This window comes from Pinus tabuliformis, chromosome 6 (assembly GCF_031772625.1).
Source record: "Pinus tabuliformis cultivar Carrire ecotype Pingquan chromosome 6, CPIR1, whole genome shotgun sequence".
Lineage (NCBI taxonomy): Eukaryota > Viridiplantae > Streptophyta > Pinopsida > Pinales > Pinaceae > Pinus > Pinus tabuliformis.
The window spans coordinates 1,479,193,197-1,479,200,289 of NC_142292.1; positions in this window are offsets into that span (position 1 = coordinate 1,479,193,197).

Consider the following 7,093-nt stretch of genomic DNA (forward strand, 5'->3'; position numbering starts at 1 on the left):
ATTTTCTGGATCTTTGATCACAGTGATAAAATCTTTTGAGAAAAACAATACCAACATAACTGATAATGGCATGATGGACATAAATTGATTTGAGATTGGGTTTTAGAAGAACTTTCTCCTATCTCAAACTTTTTGGTGGATATAACCTTTAGATCTCTTATTCCTTCGCTCGTCATCATATCATAAAGATAGCTTTCTTTCCCTACTTTGTAGATAATATCAAAACCAAATCCTTCAAGCCAAAGTGCCCATCGTAGGACTCGAGAATTCCCTTTTTCTAACAATCTTTTATTTTGTAGCATACCTTTCATATGTTTGAGATCTGTCTTGACATTAAAATGCACACTTTTTAGGAAAATGTGAAATCTTTTAATCCCATTCTTAACAACTATTATTTCTTTATGGGAGGATGGATATTTTAACTCAGTCGCCAAAAATGTTCCTAAAGCATAAGGACAAATCCCATCTCTCTTATGATGATTTTGTAGAAGAATAGCAGCCCAATAAGACTCAGAAGCATCAGTTTCTAGGATGAAAGGTAAATATTGTCTTGGAAGGGATAAAGATGGAAAATTCTTGATTTTATCTTTGATGCATTGGACCGCTTTAGTCATATGTGGTAGCCATACTGAATCCTTTTTCAATATTTGTTGAAGAATTATCGTATCCTTAGCTTGTTTTGGATAGAATTTCCGGATATAGTTCAAACATCCTAAGAATGTTTGGACAGATTTGATATCTAGAAGCTGGTCTGGAAATCTTAACAGAGATTGCAGAACATGAGGTTGCAATTGTGTATTCCCTTGGGAAATATATAATCCAAGATATTTGATCTTGGTTTGACCAATAATAAACTTATCCTGAGTGGGAGATAGAACTAAGTCGTGCTTGAAAACAACCTGATAAAATGATTCCAGATGCTTTTTATGTTGTTGTATGTCTCTGCTAAAAACTAACAAATCATCAATATATACAATAACAAAATCAAAATCATGGAAAATATCCTCCGTGCATTTCTGAAATTCAGAAGGCGCATTCTTCAGGCCAAAAGGCATAATTGTCCATTGGTATTGTCCTCCTGGGACAACAAAGGCAGTCTTATATCTATCCTGAGGATTTATGCCTATCTGCCAGAAACCACTTTTCAGATCAAATTTGCTAAACACATTAGCACCTGATATTTTTGCAAGGAGCATGTCTTTGTTGGGTAGAGGATACCTGATGGGTTCTAGTGCTTCATTTAATGCCTTGTAATTGATCACCAACCTCTTTTTTCCTCTTTTTTTGTTCTGAGTGCTTGTTGACGTAGAAGGTTGGGCATGCCCATGAACTTTTGCAAGGTTCAATCAATCTCCTGTGTAGGATTTGTTTGAATTATTGTTGGCACACCTTTTGCTCTGTAGGGATCATGTCGTTGGCTGAGGCCTTTTATGGTTTGTGATCAGACCCTGTCCTTAAAGGAAGTGAAACAAAGTACTTTTCTCAAAACCAAAATGCATCAGGATGCTCTGGTGTGCATTCCGTCTGAAGCTTATATGCAATATCTTTGAGAACTTATTGCCCATGTAGCTTAACATGTTTGACAATATTTTTTATTTTTTGATAGGTCTTCAATCACTTCCGTGACTGTATCCACATTATCAGGAGGAATCATGATAGAGTGTGTATTTGTCGCAGGGACAAATACTTTCTCATTTTGGACACTAAATGTGATCTGGTCTTTATCAACAATCATGGGCATGTGTCTCTTTACAAAATATTGACTAAGAAGAATATGAGATCCAGTGTTGTAATTATACAGAGTAACATATACAATTGTTGAAGAAATATATATAGGAAAATTAGGAGCTACATAAGAAATCTTCATGAGTTGTTTGTTAACAGCTTTGAAATGTACTTTTGTTGGTTGCCAATAATAAGCTCGGATAGTTTTGTATTTTCAGCAACTACTCATGGCTCCTGTGTCAATTTGGGCATCCAACTGATGGTTTTTGTATCCTGGTATCTTGATGGAAACTGGAATGACCATCCTATCTCTAATTCCAATGATTTATTTTGTTGGTTCTTCTTCTGTGGTCAGTCCAATTGGTGTGTGTGTCTTGTCAAATATAGACGATACAAATTTAGAATTGAGTTCGTCTAATTGTTAGACCTTTAGTTGAATCTGTTCTGCTATGTTGACCAATTGTTGTCTATATTTTCATAAACTTTCTTCAAGTTTTCTAATGTCTTCAAGGACAACATTGTGGTCGGAGTCTCTGTTGGGTTTTGGTGCAGATTCTGTCCTAAACCATTTTGTAGGATCAAAGTCTTCATCAGGTTGGGACTCCATAGTCAGTGCATCAATTTTCTCTTGGATTCGTCTCCTTGGGATAACTAGGCTCGGATTGAGTGAATCCATCTATCTCTGGAGACTAGTTATCTGTTGTTGAGTCTTATTAAAATAAAACATAAGGCAATCAGAGAGATATGTACAATCGCCTTCACTTGTAGCATCATCTGTTACTGAAATTTTTTGAAATGCATTTTCAATGTCACTATCAGAATCAATATTCACAGAAAAGTATTCAAATTCAGAATTTGATTCAGAGACTAAATCCCAATCAGCTGGATTATGTGAGGAGTTGAATAGTTCCATAACCTTGTTCTGGATCCCTCTTTTGTTCTTTTCTGGACATTTCTTTGCACAATGATCTTTTCCCTCGCATATGAAACTTTTTGATTCTCTAGCTAGTTTTGATCTCCTTCTGAATACATATCTATTCCTAGGGAATTTTCTTCCTTGATGCTCCTTTCATTTAGAACGGTTAGGGAATCTACGTCGTGGGTTGGAGCACTTACACTTCTATCTTTTGGATATATGAGAACTCTTACTAGAGGAGTTCTTAAAGCATCCAAAGTGGTAAGTTTCTGAGAACGAGTTGCAAAGATTAGGACTTAAACTTAGCTACTTCTTGACATTATTTCGGGTCTTATAAGCTGCACACTCATTCTAAGAATTTGAAGAATATTTTGCTGTAAAGAAGCTAAGGATGGTGCTTGGTGAACAAGCTCTGGAATTTTTCCTGGCATTGATGCTATATAATGACATAGATATGCAATATTTTGGTGGTCTAGGATTTTATAGTACAACTTTTGCATGGTGCAATAGTATTCATCTAGCAAATCTAGGTTGCACAACCTTTGACTCATGAACATTTGTTCATAATGGTCAAAATATGTTGATAGAGTACCAAGAAACTCATGGGATAATGCCATTAACATTGCTTCAAGTGGATCTTCATTTTCTAAGATTTCCAATTGTTCAAATCTTTTTAATGTTTCCCACCAAAGTCTAGCATTACCTGTTAGTGCCCATGTCACTTGTATGACTACATCCTTCCATGTAGCCTTGAGGTCAGCTTTTCTTTGACTGGCCCATGCATTAATCCGTTGCAATAAGATCAATGTTAGATCTATGTTCAGACAATCAAAATTAATAAAAAAGGATGATCCTTGGTTGTTAAAAGCAGGGGTAGTTTCTTCTTGAGTTTCTATTGACGACATGAAATGAGCCCATTTAGAAAATGGACTGGTTTGGGACCTGAAGTTCTTGGATCTTTATGTGAGAAGTGAAATGATTCATTTCTTTTATGTTTAGAAGACTCACTAGTGTCTTCTTGTCCTACCATATTGATTTCATAAGTTTTGAATCTTTCTAACTTGGTCTTAATCAGATCTAGCTTTTCTCTAGCTAATCTGGCTCCGTTTGTTATTCTTGAAGTATCTATAAATTCATCAAAAGTAGCTTTCAAAGATAGGGTAAAAGATGACTTGTAATTTTTGAAATAAGAAAACTTATGACCCTCAACTTCGACTTCTTCGTAATTAGGAGGAGATCTAGGTCTAGGAAAATTGTCTTGAAAGCTAGACATTGCGTTACTGATAACTCCTAATTGAGTTATGATTTCTTTTAATTGCTCCTCTTGGACACTCTGATGAGAATACATAGTATCATATATCTGGTGTATCATTCTGACACGATCTTTAACTTCAAGAACGTATATGGCTAAATCGTCTAAGTTTTGAGCCAAACATACAGACTGATAATTATTGTAATTGAGAAATTTTACTAGCTTATAAGGTTCGGCCTCTGAAGATGATCGATAATGAAAAAACTAAAGATCACTTTGGACTGAACCATTTTGAATTTTGGAGCAATATTTGTTGGCTCCAAACTTCTCTCAGGAAGTGTGATTCTGTTTCTAGGTCTTTCTTTGGGAAGACCGTACATTTTTATGTCAGATGTGGGAATCATGACACAGTCAAGACAATCAGAATGTTGACCATGGTGTGGTTGGGAACTTGATGGAGTATCAATAGTCTGATATTTATTTTTGGGATTTTTTGTATTATTTTGACAATACACACAAGACTAAGAAGTGATGGATTTATGCATCTGTACATGACTACCAAAACTAGTAGTAGGTATAGTAGAAACTGACAATCTCAGAGGAATAGGAGTTTTTTCAAGTCGTGCTGATAGACTTTGATTTAATGGGTTTGGAGTCTGGAATCTGAGACTAGTTCTGCCATCTCCTATGGTACCACTCTCAACTAGTGGGATGTGTTAGCTAATTGGCGATAATTTTGGGAGAGAGGCTGGTATGAACTTGACCATTCTTCAGGAAGAGTTAGCTCACTAAATCCAATCTGGAGTGGAGTTGCATTGCCAGGGCCGACTATAACTCCTTCTTTGAGTGCTCATTTGTGTAGTTTGGAATTTATAGGGGGCATGCTTGATGTGACAAAATGGATACAAACTGTGGTATGAAGCTGAGCTATCTGGGTATTAGGAGCAAAGTTAAACCCATGGAATTGAATAAAGGCTTGCAGGAATTCATTAATGTAAGGGTCTGTCAATGAGACCTGATAGCGAGGAATTACTGATGACCATGCAGGACCATTATTTAAAGGACTTTGGAAGCCTCCTATTAATGCATCATTAAAATCATTAGCTCTAGAATCAAGGACACAAGTTAAGCATGAAGTATTTAGTCCAGGTCGCACCAGAGGATTGATTATGAACTGTAGAAGCCCAATATGAATGTATATAAACCCATTTTCAAGAAATCACTCTACATCTTCTTTATGGATCAAAGGAACTTGGTAGACTTGCTGAGACAAGGAAATAGGATTATTGACAGAGGAAAATCAGAAGAGACTAGCAGCTCTAAATTTAAACACGGGCATATTATATATCTTATCCACATCAATATATGGGAGAGTCCAGTTTGGTTGAGGATCAAACTCTTGAGTGATAACTCGTGTGTTATATAATACATCCTAACTTTCCTTATTTAATAACCGAGACAACCAAGACTATTTTTTCTCATGTCCTTCTTTGCGTGATTCAGAAAACAGATAATTTTGCCTAGAATCCATATTATCCAAAGAGAGAAAGTAAGAGACACCTGAAAATTTTCAAGAATACTTTTCAATTTGTGGACTAATGCCTTCACGCCCAAAACATGACCTCAACTGGTCTTCAACAGGGACTTATCACAACATACAACCTTCAACTTTCGCCTACAACAGGTAACCCTTTCTACCTCTACCTTGGTTTGGCTCTGATATATATCTATATATATATATAATTTTTTCCCAATTTTTATAAACTTTAAAACATAACACATCCATATATATTTTGATGTCGATAGGTGTTTTCTCTACGGGGTTGGGGTGGGCAAACATTGTTCACCCCACCTAATCACGAAGCTTTATTTTCATCCTCCTCACTCTAATCAAAATCCAACACGTCTCATGGAAAAAGTCACTGCGAGGTTCACCATTGGTATGACGTGGATCAACGCCTCTGCCACCATCCCCACTAGCACCCCTGCCACTAGCCCCGCCGGAGTCACCATAGCGCCTCAAACAAACATGCTTCGTCAACCTGTCCCAGAGTCCGACTTCGTGCTTCATCAACTTGTCCTAGAGTCAAACTTTGTAGGGTCTGTCATTGAAATTGTTGTAGGCATGGTTTGGTGAAGCTCATCCCCGAGTTTGGATGACCGGTGTTTACATCTAAGGCAGTAAGAGTCTTGCAGAATGAATTCACCATCCTTTTTAGCTTTGGTGGAGGGGGAGGAACCACATCACTGCATGACTCATTTTGCTTCCATTTAATAAAAAATCATCAAGTTAAATCTTACTCCTGAATCAATGAATCTACAATTGAGATCTAATTTTTTTATGAATGTTCAACCAAAGTAACCAAAAGTCCTACCTCAGATTGTCTTCATCATTGCCCATTCACCTTCTTCATGTCTTTGATCTTGTTGGCTTGCAATCTCTCGTCACAAGAGCAATGAAAAAATAAACTAAATTCCTCTGGTAATCTTTTATGTATGCCCTTCGTCCTTGCAAGCCTTGTTAAATTGTAGTGTAGAGATCTATGTATAAACACAAATCAAATGTTGCAGTCACAGTTTGAATATTGTAAAATGATGAAACCGAGAATAAGATGCTTGTGAGGGTAATCGGTGGGTGAGTGCATAAGGGTCCATAAGCCGATTAACAGTGGTCAGCTAAATTTATTTATAAATTGGGAAGAAAGGTGAGACTGTGGGTGACAAAGAGATTGTTGCAGCAGGTTTACACGTGTCTAACAATCCTGATACATTTTTATGCAGCAGTGGCATGTATGTTCTTGTTGCCATGTTACTATATCTTCGGATCACATGGCTGGATGAAAGATTTTTCTCCACATACTGGACAAGAGGGAGGGAGACAACGACTTTATTAACGGGGTGGTGAGCTTTGAGATGTTAACTGGTGGAATTTTCACAAAACGATATTATTTCCTAGATTTACTTTTCAGCCAAAACTCCATGGACCAATTTTTTCCATTTCTTTTAAAAACACATTTGATTTAACTATAGTTTTCTAAATGTACCTAGATTTTATATGATGCCTAAGCTTTTTTGCATGGAAAGTAAAACAATTCCAAATATGAAGTTGGGGCAATTGAAATTAAATGATACAACAACGATGTTGGGATACACTTATAAACAATAAGCTCACACAAAATTGAAATCAAAGATGGAATGAT